Raw genomic sequence first — 18,573 nt, 5'->3', positions numbered from 1 at the left:
CTGAAAAAAGACTTCTGGTACTTTGGAACTGAGATATTGAGATAATTACTTTTTCCAGCACTTGCCATGAACTTGCATAGCTTTTATAGCTGTTTCCCTCTTCAAAGTATTCCTCCGTCCTCCTTCAATATTCCCAAGCACATCTTGACTGTTCATATAATTGTTTGGAAATTCTATCAAGGCAATATTTAAATGTCAGAAACTGTAACCATGTGGCACATAGATTCCTTAGTTCCCACAGCTACAGATGTTATAAGAATGTAGTGTGTGCTGAAAATGATCATGTTATTGCACAAACTTCGTCTAGAGACTGTAGAATCTATAAATTCATGTTTATAGTTTAGCGGTAAAGCAATAGTTATATATCTTATGTGATTTCTATGGCTATTTAATTATTTATATTATGGTGAGCAAGCTTTCAAACTCTTCATACAGTGAAGTTGCAGATGTTTTGTCAGCAATGGAAACTTGGGATTCTGATACTTCATCAACTGCTGGTCTCTGTCGGGTTTTGAGTTTTGTGTGGGTTTTAACAGTTTTGGGCTGCAATAAAACAAAAATTATATTTGATAGAGCAATACGCTAGAGCAGTTGCATGGTAGGGCAGGGAAGGAAAGCTCTGCTGCTGAGCAGGTTGAGGGGAAGTTTAGACCTTTGCCTTTCTGCATGCCTTTTGGAACAGCTACGGGTGCTATCAGTCCTCATAGGAATGGGTACAGTAAACTCAGAGTTGCTGTGTGTTGTGCAAAGTTTCATTTGAGAGGTTCATGAGAGTTCTGTATGATACCAAAGGTCATAAAATATGGTGCAATATGGTCCAGCTGGGATTCTGCCAAAACCTTCCCTCACATCCAGGCCTATTCCTGAGGGGAACTCGGGGTAGGGTGTGTTGGGTTGATCTTGCACATGTTGAGGAGCGCAGAGGAATATGACCATTTCTCTACTCCACATCTCTCCTTTGTCTCTAAACAGATTACCTAAACGAATTACAACATTTTCAGGTGGAACTAAACCAAATCAAGGAGCTAACCATAAATGTAGGTGGTCAGATTGTTTTCAGTCATGTGATTCAGGCCATTATTCCTCCACTGCGATTTAATACTGAATAGAAAGGGTGAAAAAGAAAACAAAACCAGGTATTCGCATCTGGGAGAAGTAATGCAAGCTTGGAACAGGGCTCTGGAAGAAATGTGAAATGGGGAGCTGGAATGAAAGAGGTGTTTGGGGAGATCTCGCATCTCTTGAGGAATTGAAGTGAATTATATTAAGTCCTCAGTCTTTGTTATTGAGTTAAAATGCCCTCCCTTGCCATATACTGCTTTGCAAAATGTAATCTTTCCACTGTGCTATGTTGCAGTGAAATATAATATGGATATTTTGGTGGTTTAAAGTTAAATAGTATGTTTTCAGATGGCAAATAGTTGCATCTGTGCAACAGAAGCCATAAGCAGTTATACTGCTTGACAGAGGTAAAAATTATTAATTACAGGCATTTAGTCAATCACGTATCTGCCTAGTGGAATTTATTCTGGAAATACAAAAAATGTATGGAGATCTGAAAAATGTTTGCAGTTTAAATATTGCGTACACCCTGTAGTATAACAATTTAACTGCTCCAGAAAAGGGAGAACAGTCCGTGTGTTTGTATGTGCACATGTGCCTGTGGGTTTATATGTATCTATCAATATGTATGTGTGTATTTACATATACAACAATATATAAAAGACTCCAGAAGAAAATCTTACTATTTCAAGGTGAGATCAAATTTGTTCAGTTCAGTGCTTTTATGACCTCCAAGCTAATGAAGTGCAAAGTCTGTGTATCATGCCTGGATATTTGACATTTACCCTCATATATGACTTAGGCGGAAATTCTTGAGATAAAGCAGTATCTTTGAAAGCCTTTCTAGGTTAGCTCAGGGATCAAAACTGACGCCCATATGTGAGCTTGATAGGTTTGAGGAGGGCTGGGTTTCGGTTCAGGCCTGTTTCTAGTTGAAAATGTAATGAGTGGGTCAGCTGTAAAATTAAAGGAAGATGCTGTAGCATCTAAAGAGAAAATTATTTAGGGGGAATATTAAGAGTGAAATGCCACAGCTCAACAGATAATTTAAAGAGCCAACACTACTACTGACAGTACATATCCTAAGTGTCCCTGGCTGTAGGAATTACTCATGCTTTTGAACTACCATTTAAGAGCACTGCTAGCTTGATGTAAAATCCTCCATTCCATGCTCACTCCCACTCAGGAAACTTTGAGAACTTGAAGATTCAGTCCTACAGATTAGTTTTAATTCTTGAAGTAGGTTCTATTTTAATGCGGATATATATGTAAAATTAGAAAAATTAAAATTGTGCTGCTATATCATGCATTCAGGAGATCACATGCAGGACAAATATAAATTTTTTGAACATAGATTAAAAAAATTCGAAGATAACTTGAGCAGTAAAGTATTTGTCATTATATGAACAGTGCGTATCTTCCTAGTTTGCTAGTGAAAAAGTGAATTTGTCTGCCAGTGGAAATAGATGCAATAAAATAAAATATGCTTACAGAAGGGATGATTATAGGAACAGAAACTACCTTTATTCAAAACCGCTCAATCCTGCCCACACAGGGTGTCCCTGCAGTACTGGCTCGGCAGCCCAGTGCTCGCAATGAGACTGAAGGTGGTGCCAGTTACCCAGTAAACCCTTCTGAAACGCCCAGGCTAGCAAGTGCTCCCAAGAATTCTCTCAGTTCTTAACACGTGATGGAGTTTGTGATGAATGCATGTAATCGAACTTAAACGAAAGCAGACTTTGCCATTTTTAGTTTGTAAATTTGCTTAAAATTTAAAAGTAGACACTTGCTTCTTGTTTCATTTGATCTAAACATGATTTGTCAGGGGTGAGGCACATTTCATTTCCTCTGACAAAAATGAATAAAAGCTGTGCTTATGTCTATAAATCAGCCCTATCATCTTGATTCATCTGCATAATAATATGCTAAGATGCTTAAAGTTGTGGTCACATGGTTTATAAACTGTATTACTTTGTTTAGGAATATAAACTAGGGGTTGCGAATGGTTGTTATTAATTTCTGAACAGCAGTTGCTATGTTCTGATTAAGTAAAAGTCTATGCTGTTTGTGGGGCCTTTTTGTTATCTAAGTAGCTCAGGGTGATGCAAGTACCTATAAAAATCTAAGTACATACAAATGGAAAGGAGGAAGGTGACTCTGATGAATATATTATACAAGTAAGAACCTGTTCTGAATGATAAGTGAAGCAAAGGAGAGCAAATTTATGCCACCACAGTTAGAGGCAGCATTTTAAATAATAAGACAAAAAGAATTCTAATGCTATTAATTACAGGTAGTAAATTTGCCAATAAGGGCAGAAAAAGTGAATTCAACTTATTTATTGTGGTTTGGAAAACAAATTAGGAAATGTTTTCACACCTTACAAAGTAATATTTTCTAGTCTGTGTTTCCAGAAGATAAAGAGCACCTGTCAAAACAGCACATCTGGATAAATTATATCTAAATGCTTTTAGAAGAGTTGGCCAATGAATTCCCTCCAACATGTGATATTTAATTATTTTATGGGGATGGGGAAAACAGAAGCCATCACAGTGCAAGTTAATGTAATATCCATGTTTGAGAAGAAGATAATTTAGACAATTGATAATGTGTGTGAGCCTGCTACTGATTTTTGACAGAATTATAGAACAGCCAGTATGCAACTTAATTATGTAATCCTTTATCTTTAATTGATATGGCACTTATTGCCATAAATTGAAACAGACTTGACTTCTGTTTCTAACAGACATTGTGTATGCAAGGTAGTACTGCTTACTGTGGATTTATACAGTGTGCGAGTTGTCCAAGCCAGTGGTGTCCAACCTTTTACACTGAGTACCCCATCAGCAAAAAAATGTTTGAGCATGCACTCGCAATGTACGTATATATATTTGTAAATTATATACATGTACTACTGAAGTTCTAAGATACCTTTCCACACCCCAATGGATCATGATGCAAAGTGCGTGCACCCCACTTTACAGACCACTGGTCTAAACAACTAGAATCAACAAACCCTCTCAGTAGATGTGATTCTGATAGTTCTCAATGCATAGGTGTAAATGATTGCAGAGTAGATGAGTTTGAGTGGAGTCCTAAGGATACTACACTACATAAATTTCAATATTCTGGTAAGAAAATAGTTGTAATAGCTGTAGATGACATAAATACAGGGCCAAAGAGGACAGCTGTAGGATAGTTTGGTCTGGAGAGCACAAGCAAATGATGTCCATATTTTAATACATTCGCACGTAAAGCTGAACATCTGTAAACTAGGGATGAAGCTCACGCTTAGAGCAGTGGGGACTCTGTCCCAAGGAGTTGGTTCCGTAAAGGTCCAGGGAATCATGTTGGGTAATCAGCAAACTGATTAGAGGCCAACTAAGCTTTGGTAGAGACAGCGTGAACTGTTATGCTCTGAATGTTTTCAGCATTTAGGAAGGCTGAAATAATTTTGGTAACTTCTAACTTTGGAAACTGCTAGGTTTAGGATATGTTTTCAGACATCAGGACAAATTGCTGACAAGATTCCTATTTTCTGTTCTCTCTAGACAGTTTCATTAATAACTCACTGCACATATGGTGAAATTTTGTAGAGGCAATTACAGATACGACATACTGTACACATGGTTTTAGAGCGCCATGTCATCAATTGCTACTTGAAACAAATGACTTCATGGCCTGGTGGCACTCTTAGAACTGAAATCTTAAACTGCATGGTAATCCCTGGTTGAGGGTTTGAGGACAGTTTTTCTTTTTTTCTATTAATTTACTGACAAATCAAAGTATCCCTTATTACTGCTTAAGACCAGGCTTTACTAGCTGCCAAGCTAAAACAAAACTGTCTAATTAGAATAAATAAAGTGTTTCTAGCTGTAATGAAGATGTACAAATGCCTGGAGAATTCTAACTTAACTGTTAGTGAAGAGCCTGGTAGTGTACCAGGCCCATGATGCCCTGTGCAATGGAAGTTTTTACATTTGAGCAGGACTGTGTTGCTTTAGTCCCTCCGAGCATAGACCTGCACATCACACTTTTGCGTTGCAAGGATGATGTGGTGGACAGACACTGCAAGGATTTGATCTCTGTGTGTTCTAGATATTTGTGTAAAATAATGTTACGCTCCAAGTGCCAGATTTCACTGTTGCCTTATATGTGCACGCAGAAAGGACTTGGTGCAAGCAGGCAGCATGGCAAGTTCCTTATTTCCTCTTTGGTAATTTTTAAAACTTGCTTTTTAAAACTTTGTGCATTAGGCACCTGAGATGCAAACTGCCAGTTGTACTATGGATATCTGTTTCTGACGACTCACTGCCTCCACTGTAGTTTTTGTGGTATCTTTATGTATATAGCTGTGATTTGTGCAGAGCTTGCACCTGCTTTGCAGAAGTACAAACTAATTCCATTTTCTGATAAAGAGCAGTCTGTGGGCAGAGTGCTGGTTTAGAGCCTCCCATTTCATTGCCATACTCCGTAATGGGCTTTCTCTGTCATTATCTGAGCTTTCTCCATCACTAAAAAGGGGCCTAATATCTTTCTCATACCTTATATTAATTCTGAACATCCCAACCCAAATCGTTTAACACCAAGTTTAAGCATTGCTAACTTTAATTGTTTACATCAGTATGTCACTATAAAAAAGAAAAAAAAAAAAATCCTCTCGGAGATCCTGAGAAGTTTGATATGACCGTAAAGATGCTGACACTGAAGTGCTGTTATTAGTGGTCGTGGCACCAGATGTTAGAAATACGCATCTATGTGTGATGTGTGCTTTGCTGTCAATTCAGTTTTCTCCTAACATCATAAAGAAGTTAACACTTATTACCTTTCTCAATATTCACAACAGAATAGGTTTCCTACTGTGAAAACATTGGCAAGTTGCTGGTCTTGCTGATTCATACACCAATGAAAAAGCTTTTTGAAGAGCATGAAGGGAAGATTAATGCTATTCTTTTGCTAAAGGTAGGGAGAGGCTACAGATTTTGCAAACTCATCACAGAACCATTTTCAATAATATTTTTTTAGTGCGGCCGTTTCACTTTTCTTTATACATCTTGCAATGATATTCAGTTTTCTACTGACACGCTTGATATCTTCTGTAAGAAAATGAAGTTACAGGTCATGTAGAGTTAATTGGGAACTGAGTTATTTCCATAGGCTACATAAAGAGCACCATTTGGAAACAAAAATAGAAAAGCTGCCCTAATGTTCATTTCAGACCTGGACTTTTTGAAGAGCATTGACTTCTGTCCTTTGAAGGCTACATGAGGCTGAAGGATGGCTGTTTGAAGTGATCCCATGTGGGATTTTGAAAATATGTCTACAGCAAAGTGTAGTGAGCTGACATAATGAGATGGCACCCGACCAATCTTACCTTTATCTTGTTAACATAAATACCCTTTTAAAAATACATATATTTTTAAGAACTGTGAATTAGCATAAATCTTCCTGTATTTCTATGCTTCAACTGACTATTTGGCGTGTTAGTAGGAGGGGTTTTTAAAGCTGACCCGATTCCAAAACAAAGAATAAATTCCTTTTTGCTGTGTATCTCGAGCGTTTGTCATGATCTGGCTCTTTTACTTGATTCAGCAAAGCTCTAAGCACATGCATACAACCAAATATACATGAATGAGTGGTACAGACAAAGGAAAATTAGGTACTTTCTTTAGTAGCTTACTGAATTTATGTATAACACCAAGTTTCTTAAAAGCAATTTTAGGAAGAAAGAACTGGTAAAACAATAAAACATTTTTTTTCTAACAGATCAATCTAAAGAATTGATCTTTTTAATCAGTATAACAACTGGAAGAGCTATATATATATATATGCTGGATTGATGGATTATAAAGCCCACTCATCAAGAGGGAAATGGAAAACATGTTGTTCTTCCTGTCCCATTTGTCATGCTGGTATTTATTTCCAAAGAGTGTTTACTCCTTTGGAAAGAGCACAACAGCTTGAAAATCATCAATGTCTGTATTTTCTTTTCAAAATACACTGAATATATTTTAGCAACAGCTCCGTGTCTATCCTCTATCAAAGTTCATTCTGGGTCTTTCCTGGTGCACAGATGCACCTCGTGAAATCCCTTCATGCAGGCAAAGCACGATGCTATGATATAGCATTTATGGGAAAATGGGTGTATGGGTGATGCAGGAAAGGGGACCCATGTACATGAATGTATGCTAAACTCATGAAGGCCTGGGGCTTTTATTAGACCCCCAGTCTGGTGTCCAGCCCTTCCATCCATTGATAGGAGGAGGCTGAAAGAATGATGTTTGCTGAGGCCAAACCTATTCCTGACACTTGTAAGAAGTAAATCATAGCGAAAGATACTGCTGGGTGATTAATAGCAATTGAAAGCAGCAGCAATTACGGGAGGGTAAGACTGAAATGGGACTTCCTGGGCTATCAGCACTAATCCCTTCTACTTCAGGCAAGCATGTTCTATGTTTTCTTCTCATAATCCAGTCATTTTCCACAGTTTTTCTGCTCATAGAGCTAGAAATCTTTTTATTTCTGTTTTAATTCAGTTTCAACTTACGCACATTTCTTCTTGTGCCAACACTAATTTTTCATTTCTGGTCCATATGCTCACCCCACCAGTATGCATTGAAAAAGCAATTCTTAATCTTCAGGGCTCTGTCAGTCTCAGCGAGCCAATCTTTTGCAGTCCAGAGTTGCCAGAGAAGCTTTCCATTTCTTCAGTCATCCAAAGAGGCCACCTTTGCACCCAGGGCAAAGTTTGATTCACTTTTCCTTAAATTTGGAAGATCAGTGCAGCTATTCTAGTTGAGGTCTCACCTTTGTTTTAAACGCGTATCGGTGAAGAACAGGCATGGTGATTAAGTTTAAATAAGCAGCAAGAGCAGCCAGTGTTCCCAGAGGGAAGCAACTTGGTGCAAGTGTCTTGCTGGAGAACTGGAGGCAGCTGACAAATGAGGTGACTGCTACACTGTTTTCTGTGGCTTCCAGTAGAATGGTTTCTTGCCAGCTTGCCTTTTGGCAGTCTGACATGAGTATCTTTAGGTTTTTTAATGCCTAACTTGCAGGCTTTTCCTTATATCCCTGCATCTTGGATTGACAGTTATACTGAAAAAAGAAACAAACCCTTCCCCATGGCACGTAATTTTTACAACTACTAGTTTGATGCTTCCAGTAAAGGTACCAGGTAATACACCTTAAAATCCCCGTAGTAATATTATCCTGCCTTATCTGTTTCGCTCAGATTTTTAGTGCTGTGGGATATCTGCCAGGGAAGTACAATAAACACATAATAAACTGTAGGAACTGCAGGAACTGTATATATGTACATGTACATATGCACTTATTTAGAAATGCAATCTTTCTTCACTTTAAATTTTAAGAATTGAAGTCCTGAAGAACTCTGGAAATAAATTTGGTCTTTTGCTCCAAAGCATCTCCTTTTATCCAAGGAGGTGGTGCATAGCGTTAGCACAGAAGATATACAACTCTGTTGCTGCAGTCTGCTCTTGAAAGAGTTTCTGCTGATGTACTCGACCCTTGTGAGGTTTTTCGAACGGAGAGGAACGCTTTAAAGAGATGCTGACATTATCATTAGCCAGCAAGTGGAAGGGAAAACTGTGGTCAGAAAATACAGGCTGCTGCTTAACTTTTCTATAACATAGGCAGGTGACAGAGTAAGTCTGTGACTGGTTTTGGTTGGCAACTTCTAATACCAAAAAGTCAAATGCCAGTTGTGTTTGAATGACAAACTGGTCATACTTGTTAAATTCGCCAGACCTCCCAAGTTGGATCACGTATATAGAGATATGACTGCCTAGACCCCAAGGCCATCTTTCTGTGAGGTAAATAATGCCATTTTGAATAGTTCAAAAGAATATGAAGCGCCTTTTTTGATTTGTAGAGCCCATGTTTAACTGTCATGTGTATACAAGTAATTTCATTGTACTTGGCAATGCGTTAGGTGTACAACTTGTGGCTGCTGTAGTTTCTATAAGAATTCGTAGAACTGCTACGTATTTGTAGATGAGTAACATGCTATTCTGCTTTCTTACACTTCAAATAGATTAAAACAGAAAGGCTAATTGACAAATGGTCTGGAGCCTAGACGCCAAGTCATTACTTAATTTGTCTAACAAACCCACCATATAGTCTGTGGCAAGATACAGTGCTTTTTGATTACTCTTCTCTACAGGGTGCAACTGAACTGATCTCAGAAGGAAATGGCTCTTTTTATACATATTGTCATCTCTACCTTTGTAAACATAGATTCTGTTGCCAGACCATGTGATTACATTTGTTATGTGATCTCTGATCTCATAGATTAGGTCCTTTAACATATTATCTTACGTTGTATGTAATGTAACTATTGAAAAATTAATCAAGTTGTTGTCTTAAGCTTTTGGGAGGGAGGGTGAGGAGTTAAAAGCCCATCAGCCAGAAAACACAAAGTGTTCTGGTGAAGTAAGGAGCACTTTAACTACCTGCTTCATCTGTCCTTTAACCAATTTTGGTATTGACGGAAATACTATTTTTTGGTGATTTTTCTAATAGTTTTTAATTATAATGCACTGAAACTGATGTTTCTAAAAATAACTTATATGTCATAAGTTGTACATGTTATTAGGCATGTGAAGGGCTGTTCCTGAAAGGAGGGGGAATACAGCTTAGTGAGCAGTCTGCATGCAATTTGGGGAGATAGGAAGTGGAATTCTAAGTACTTTTCAAATAAAGAAATTTTCAGATTTCTTTAGCTCTATTTTCCTAGCTTTTCCTTTTTGTAAAGATGGAAAGAGACCATCTCTCCTTTACTTGGTAGGAGGGGGAAAAGGGTTATTTAAAGTTATTTAAAGTGAATACAAATTAATTATTATACCAAGGATTGAAAGTCAAGAGACATCAGTTCTATTTCTAGCTTTGCGGCTGGCTCATAATTGCTCTTTGGCAAGCGATGTCATAATGTGACGCACATTTAAATGGGCTCTGCCTCCTAAAACAAGCAGTTCTTGGTCCTGTGCTACACAAGCTGTAGTGCTAGTGTGTGAGGCCGGGCCATAAACCAGATAGGGGAACTGGTCCAGCTGGAAACCCATCCCCTCCTCCCCATCCCCCCTCCAAAAAAAACCACCAAAAAAGTGGTGGTGGAGAAAGAGGTGGGTATTTCTTCTGCTGGAACAGCTGCCTGATCCATGTCATTGTGCAACAGCTCAAACATGCCAGCAGGAGACATGTCAAAATGTTAACCTTACTGCATCTCGTACGCCTTATCTGGAAAAGGGGGAAGAAAATATTTGAAAATATTTTCTTCAAAATATTTCTCTTTTAGATAACCTGGCTTCCTTGAACTACACAAGACTCTGGTCAAGTCAAACAATCCAAATAATTGTCCAGCAAAGCAAAAGCTATCTACAAAGTTTTGACCTTGAGTAGACATAAGGACTGCAATTCTCCATCAATCACTTGGTGGGATAAAAATTGTGTTACTTTTAAACTACCCTGTAGTAGACAAAAACGTCCTGCTTTTAATATGCACATAATAATAAACCACCCAAGATGAAGGTATTACCACACACTCATCCTGGGTGGCTAGACTATTGTCTTCCAAATCATAATGAGGTATAACTGATTTTGTTGCAATCTATTGAACTTTGGCAGTCTTTTGACTTCTGGGCCTTCTGTTGAAATAAGACAAGCCCAGAATACATAAGTGCTTCAGTTGTTTACAGAAGTAATGCTGTTTGTAAGAAAATATAAGAATTTATGTTGAACTTTACTTTTTTTTAATTGTAGGGCGGTATTTTCCTTGCATGTTTTTTCTTTGGGCTATTCTTTATCTGAGTCTCCCTTTTCTAAGCAAATTAGTTTTTAAAAATGAAGATTTAAAATCTCAACAACAAAAAAAAGCAAATCTGAGTGATTCGAATTCAAAAACTTCTTTTCAAGTCAGTGTGATGTACCCTGTATGAAAGAGATGAGCTGCTTTTTGCAAATTGGACCTTGGATAATTGATTTTATTATGAACCTCATTCTTTGTAATATACTTATCTCATTTAGTCACAGTTGACTATTAAAATTTTATATCAATCATGACTCTATATTCATGGGTTACAGGTTCTACAGATGATTTTCTGTAACATGGATTTTGGACCAGTTCTGAGGAGATACAAATGAACAGTCTGTGCTGGGACACCCTAACAAGCTTTAGTTAGAGAGAGAGAGAGAGGTCTTGGCAATTAAATCTAGATTTTGCTCTTTAGTTGCCATAGGTGTAGAAGAAAAAAAGAGTAGAAAAGATTAAATAACTGGAAACTGGGCAAAAGGATCAAATTCACCTTTTCTTGAGTGAATAGTCATATTGAAATGGCATATTTCTGTATGCAAGACACAAGGAGGTAGCCTAACATTATCTTGTATTGGAAGCACCTCATAATGCAGCTAAAATAGATGCCCTCCTTCATTAATAAATAAAGCATAACAATAATTGATCTGTTCCAAACATAGCTACCAAGATGGTTAGTTCAAGTGGAAGGAAAAATCAAAGGAAATCAGTAGCATCAGCAGTAACTTCAATTCTTGGGGAGCACTTAAGGTGTGGTACCTGCAAGAAAAGTTGATTAGAATCTTCCAAAAGCCCTGGGGAGAAGAGACAAGAAGCCAGGAGCAAATGAAACGTGACAGGGAAGCACCCTGTGGGAAGGCAGAAGTAGCAAGAATGGAAAAGGCACCAGTGTGGAACAACAGTGAAAAATCACCTGAGATTTTAGTGTAAATGAGCTCTGTAGCCCCGTAAGGTGAAAGATTGGGAGCTAAGATTTGTGAAAGCTAAGCATTGGATCAGGGACTGTAAACCAGACAATGCTCCCACAGGTGGAAGGAGAGAATCCATGGAACTACCCTTCCTGGGGAGATACTGGAGCATGGAAAGATGAGGAAGGAAGAATGGTTCACTGAGGATGATCAGCCTCAGTACGAAAGAACTAAGTAGAAATCAACCAAATAACAGAGGTTAAATCCTTGCAAAAGACTTGGATATTTAGAAACATGGTCTCTTTGCATTAAGTCAGATATAAATACCTAATTGGTAGATCCCCATTTAAATTATGCTGCACTGAAAATGTTATCAGATAACTATTTGATCCATTTCTTTCACTATATTTGTGTCTACATCTAAATCTGCTCTATCTTTCAAATTATATTTTTTTTCTACGGTTCTGATGGTGTTTCTATTAATCTCAGGCGGGTTTGTTTTATTTATGATTACTCTGATCATAGCATGTAATGACTGCAGTCAGGCTTGTCTTCATTGTCTCTTATCCTCCCCTAAATGTATACCCTGCCAGCAATTAAGCTTCCAATTGGGAAATAAGGAGAATGTGGTTGAGACTGCATCACTGAAGAAATGAACGTATATCAAATAAACTACAGCAAAATGACAAAAAGTGTCTCTCCAAGGCCAGCAATGATAATGTTACTAGTGACTGAGACAGCCGCTGACTAAAAGAAGCCAATGGCTTTACCCATAAATGGACAAATTGATTTCTTTCCCTGGAAAGGGAATATCGTTCCAAACAACGGGGGTACGAATCATTCTCGCACATGAGAAATGCCCCCCATCACCCTTAGCATACACTGCAGGTAATAAAGTGTCTTTAAAAATGTAGTTACTAACATGCATAAGGAGAGCAGGGTACAAACTCCAACTGGCATCTGGATTATTCTGCTGTCAAACTGTTAACGGCTGTTTAGCATTTGAAGATGTACTACTTGTTTGTGGTTTATTTTTAATGAAGGAATGAGCGGTGCAGCAATTCTCCATTTTTAACCAAAAGTCTTGCCTCTGATGGTTTTTTTGCCTCAGTTTCCCCACCTTTGAAATACACTCAGTAATAAAATCTATTGCCTCCTTCAGTCAGCTGTTGTAATGGTCAGCAGCTTGTTCTTTGAAGTGTAAAAGCTTTTATACCATTTCGGATGTAATAGCACCACAAGAGTCGTTGTCTGCAGAACAGGTTTTACTGAAGTACAACCTCAAACCTCAGGAGGGGAAAGCAAAAGGTACAAAGGTATCTTCAGCAGCACGCTTTGCCTTTGCCGCTTCCGCGGAGCTCACTGCTACACCCCCACAGCACATGGTTTAAGTCTGGTCTCTAGTCATTCACTATTTCTACTGCAACTAAAATGGCCAGTATGAAAAAAAAGAAAAAAATTATGTAAGGTACAGTATACATTTGTCTCTATTTCCCAAAGACATTAGTTCACATGTAGCCCAGCACTGACAGTGTTTTGTTTCATTTCCCAATAGTTTTTTCTCTTTGCTGACTAGCTGGAAGGTGTCAGTGGTGTCAGGAACTCATTACTGATTTCACAGAAAGCAGCAATGAAGTCATCTTACTTGATGTTCTTTTATATCTCCATTGCTAGTGCTAAGTTACTGCCAACAATATAGCTAAAACTGCTGTATCTGTCCTCTAATTTCAAATCTTCTGTGTAGTTATTTCTTCCCACTTGACTGGGCATTATTCTAAAGGTAGCTGAAATCACACTGTATGTGACAGCACATACAGGTTACCTTCAGCTCTGTTTTGGCAGTCAGTAATCCAGAACAGAAAAAATTTGGTTTGAATTTATCTTAAAAATTAAATCGTGTGAGATCATGGTGAAAAAATGGTAATCAAAATACCATACTCTGAGAGCCAATTAGTTTCTCTCCTGTAACTTTTAGAGGCCACAGTTGTACCCAGCAGGTAACATTTACATAGAGTTTATCTGCTTTTATTAATATGCTTACATAATATATAGGAAAGATTTTGTGAATTCGTGAAGGTGCCAAGACCTTTTGCAGTTGTATCTATGAGTTAAAAAAACATTCTTGTCAGGTGCTAGAACCAGGAAGCCTTGCACTTTACCTCCAATCTGTTAAATCCATTCCGTTCATAGTAACTTTTAGGCCAGACACTGCAGTGCTAAATTAGCTAGACCAAGCTGGCATATTTTGGCATGTTTTGGTTCTGGAATGCAATCTGTTGTACTGGAGGACAAAGGCGATGTCTGACTATGATCCAACGTTCAAGACTAAGTTTTCCCAACAAAACAAGTGTGCTTAGTGGGTGTTAGGATTGGTTGGTCTCCTTTTGCCTTTGTGTAGATCACAGCAGTGGTCACTGATAGCACAGCAGGTACATTGGCTCGCATGATTGCAAGACTGCTTGTAGACAAGGCAATGCTTTTATAAAATGTGTTCCTGTTGGGGAAAAACTTGGAATTGCTTCTTTAGCATGTGTTAAAATATAAAATAACACACGCTGTGTGTTTTGTATATGCATATGCATGACTGAGGCGGTGTCAAGAGGGCTTGTAGATGGATTTTGTTCAGTGGCTAAACAGAACCAAAATTGTCCATCTGGCACCTTTCACAATCCTGGAGGCAGCAGGCACGCAAAGTGTAAACTATACAGATGAATTGTCCAAGTCCAAATGGAGAAAGGAAGCATAATGCATTTAAGATTAATGCCCTTTTAGCTGCAAATTGCAATCTGCGTCCATTCAAGGCAAAGCTTCCTGGCACGTTATCTTGTCTAAGGGTCTGGTTTGGGACAAGGATAATTCTGATAAATGCAAATGAGTATTTCCATGACTTTACAGAGGTAAATAAAAGTAGGATCAGATATTACATGATCGTGACCTTTTTCTGCTTTGACTTTCAGGGAGACTTACCTGAGAGGTGCTAGACTTTTAGCTCGTATAAGAGGGGCAAATGATGCTATGTAAAGCAAACCGACCGTTTTAGTGTCATTCGTGCAACTTTTATCAGTATTTCTGTGAACACTCCTTTTCCTGGGACCACAGAGCCCTTTTGGCTTCCTCATGCTTTGACTAGTTTTCTCATGCATCTGTGCCTAATCCCAGGTGTCTGAGCTCCGCAGTACGGTGTTTTCTGTCTCTGAAGGTCAAAATCCTCATAGTGACATCACAACTGATTTGCGTTAAAACAGGCTGAGGTCACTGAACTATTAGAAGGTTTCAAGTAGAAAACATGAGGAAAAGTAAATTGACTCTTATGAAACAATGACCTCCTCCATCTCCCAAAACAACTTAAGCAGTGGGGTAAAAATAACACAAAGAAATGAAGCTGTTCCCAGGGTTTAAAACTGGTCAGACTTGCAGCTCCTGGGGTCTAACAGGGTAGAAGGATGAATGCTTTCTTCCAGTCAGCCTCTAGCCAGCTAATTAGACAACTTCATACCAGAAGATTTCTTCCTAGCTCCAGCTGGTCTTGAAGCACGCAAGCTTGATAGTCTTTTTTTATTTTATTATTGTGAGGTAATATAAACTGTTCTTACCAATATGCATTTCAGTAATATTTTGCGCTTATTCAGCATCTTTGCATTGAAAATCTCAGAAGTGCTTAACAGAATGGAGTGAAAATTATCTCCAGTTTTTTCACAGGGAAAGCTGAAGCAAGATTTTAAGGACTTCTGGTGTGGCTTTTAGAGAGGCGGCAGACTCATATTTTGGATTTTTGGTTTTTATCTTCTTTCCCCCTGCTCTTTTTTTACCCCTGTACTGGAAAGCCATTCCAGAGGTCGTGATGCAGGGCCTGGGTGCAGGAGGTTGCTTAGCCTGCATAATCCTCCATTCACTGGGAGGCTCTGCATAAGATTTTGGTTTGTGTATGCTTTGACCTTGAACCCTGGAAGAGAGAGCTTTCTGTTATTTGATGACAAATTACATGACAAAGATGATGGAGTCACACGGCAGGGAAACGGTCACAGATCACTTTTATGCAGAAATGTGCTGAGGAGTGTCTCTCTGGACATGCTGTCTTCTAACAGAATGATCTCGTGTGGGGAGGCAGTAAAGAGAGTGGTTGCACTGGAGGTCTTGGACGTATGCTGAAGGACTGCTTGGGAATGATGAAGAAAGTGAGATAGGAGGCCAACACAGAGGCGTGCTCGTATACCCTTTTAGTCCCTCTATTTCCTGTCCTAGTTGAATTATCTTCTTAATGTTTTTGTATGGCCATGTCTACATGTTGGAAACAGTGATTGCTCACAGCCATCACTACAGTGAGCTCACTTGGCTGCGTAAGGAATTTGTCCGAAAATGCACGTCAGCACTCTAGCCCTTTGAACGCGCTATTTCTGTCTCATAAAAAGCATCCGCTTCGTACATCCCTGCAGAGGTGAACCGAAAGGTTGGGGTGATACAAGGGAGTGTGTGGGGAGGAGCGAGTCCCCATGTCAGCAAACCATGAAGATCTCTGCTCAGTGAGGAGGTACCATGGGGAGAGTGAGTGTGCAAAATAGGGAAGGAGGCTGAACAGCCTACAGATGACATGCGTGGTTTGATAATAGGGGGGGGTGAGATTGACAGCCTGATGTGACAGTCTGGTTTTCAGATACCTTGTGATTTACTGTATGGTATGGTTTGTTACAAGGGGAAAACCTTGTCTGTCTACCCTGAATTACAGTTAACTTCTGCTGTGTGCTTCCCAGTTCTTGAAAGAGCTTCCAGTCCTCCTCTGTTGACAGACTCTTTAAAAGTAACCATTAGTAATACTGTCCCAGAAAACAAATACAGTGGAAGGAAATAAAGTAGTTTTATGATCAGAGGAGTCTGGCAAGTAAGAAGTGTAGCAGTACACGGTAACTCTTTCTCAGATTTGGGAAAAGGATTGTTAAAAACCCTTGGACTCCAAGTTCAGTCCAGCCAAACTCAGCATTTCCATCCCAAACAGGGACAGTGACACTTCCTTACCTCTCAGGCTAAATACAGTCAGTAGCATTATGCAGTCAAATGCTGTCATACATGTGCTATACAGATCTCTGACAAGTAGGAAAAGCTGCATGTAGTACTTCATGTATTATTTCTATTTATTTTGCTGCTAATATAAAGCTCCTAATCTACCACTACATCTATATGCAAAAGTAGTTGAGAAATATTTGTTCAAAAATTTACCTTTTCAAGGGATATCAACTCCTCTGGCAAAATAGGGGAAAAGATCTGGCATTTGGCTGAGCAGATCCTGGTTTACTTTTTTTCATTACGTATCTGTGATTTGCTGCTGTGTGAACCATGGCAACTAGGGAGCAGTAGTTGGGGCTGGCTTGGCAGTATTTGTCAGTACTGAGACTATTCTAAAGAGCACATGAACTTAAGTAAAAGCTTATCTCAAGTTTCATGTACTAGATGGAAACAGTGTTGCTTTTTTGTGTAATTTATGATTTTAAAACCTAAACTACTTTGGGCTGCCCTGCACAAAGAAATATCAGCAATCTAGCCCATGCTTTGAGTTGTATTTCAAGATGTATTGAAAATGCTGCAGTAACAGCAAACACAGAATATGCATTTCAGTGTTAAAGGAGAACTTCTGCAGAAAAGAAGAGATGGGGAAAATTTGTTTCTTCTGAAGGCTGGAGAAGCCTGAGCAATAAATTTTTCAATGAAAGGTGCTGAGCACCCATCCATGTTGATACAGTTGGGAAGAGCCGCACTTCAGCACTTCCAGTGGCATGAGAAAGTCTGACAGAGGCAATGGGCAAAGTTCAAGAAATACTGTGGGAGCTCGGAGAGGCCGATATATATATCTGATATATATTCTGTCTGGTTCAGTGATGTTTAAGATGATAATTGGGGGGGGGGAGGAGGAGGAATCATGAATGGAATTGTGATTAGAAGATAAAATACTTTCTGCTTAGGCATAAAAGTTGTGTTACAGTATTTTGTTGCTTATGCGTCAGTGGTATTGTTCCAAATTTCGAGTTGCAAGTTGGTAATACACCCCATTTGGGGCTGAGCAGTATAGGAGTTGAATATTCCCTGAGAATTAGTATCAAATTTAGAAAGTGATTTAGTTCTGGGAAAGCACACGTAGCATCATCATTTTCATACAGCCTAGCATCTGCTGCTTTAAGCTGCCTGATACCTCTTGTAAGGCTGAAAAGGGCACTGACCTTGCAGTGAGATTGCTTGCTAGCCAGAACTGCCATAGGGCTGTGGTATGTCTCAGGGTACATTCGGGTATGAAAGCTGCTGAGCAGAAGCTACGAGGTCCGGCCCATCACAGCGACGTTAGGTAAATTTGCTGATCAGTACAGTATATCAGTCAGCGAAGAGCCCTGCACTTCCCGGCTCCATAACGAGGCACTGACCCAGCTTCATCCTCCTGTAGGACCAGCTAGCTCTTTTTATATTATTGCTGCACATCCACCGCAAAGGGAAACTGTGACAGCTCCACCTGGATGTTTGATTTTATTTATTCATGGCCCGTGGAACAATGAAGTCAGAGGTAGGTGAATGATGCAGTGCAGGAAGTTGCTGCAGCAGTAGCTTCGCTACAGAGATGATGATTTCATGTATCAGGCGAACGGTGGAGGAAAATATTAATAAATTCCGTTTGTGCATGTATTGGGCAGGGGGTGAGGCAAAACCGGGCTTTTTAGGTGCAGCAGATGACATTTTCTAATTATATAGCTTTCTGTTATGCCTGAAGTAGTCATGTACAAAGGTTTTGCTTTCCTTAAA

At 39.1% G+C, this 18,573-nt stretch overlaps 1 protein-coding gene across 18 annotated transcripts in view; it reads left to right on the top strand.

The window, feature by feature from the left end:
- Positions 1 to 18,573, top strand: part of IQSEC1 (IQ motif and Sec7 domain ArfGEF 1) — a 357,026-nt gene that overhangs the window by 232,265 nt on the left and 106,188 nt on the right. The window contains exon 1 of one of the 18 annotated variants that reach the window (XM_074836703.1): positions 18,093 to 18,337. The exons of the other annotated variants lie outside the window; for them this stretch is intronic. The gene's annotated coding sequence lies outside the window, so the exon portion shown is untranslated. Of the gene's footprint in view, positions 1 to 18,092; positions 18,338 to 18,573 lie in introns of those variants that run through there. 18 annotated transcript variants of the gene reach the window in all.

Source organism: Strix aluco, chromosome 11 (assembly GCF_031877795.1).
Source record: "Strix aluco isolate bStrAlu1 chromosome 11, bStrAlu1.hap1, whole genome shotgun sequence".
NCBI classification, from domain to species: Eukaryota; Metazoa; Chordata; class Aves; order Strigiformes; family Strigidae; genus Strix; species Strix aluco.
Note: the sequence above shows the minus strand (reverse complement) of the source record. Positions and strands in the feature narration are given on the sequence as shown.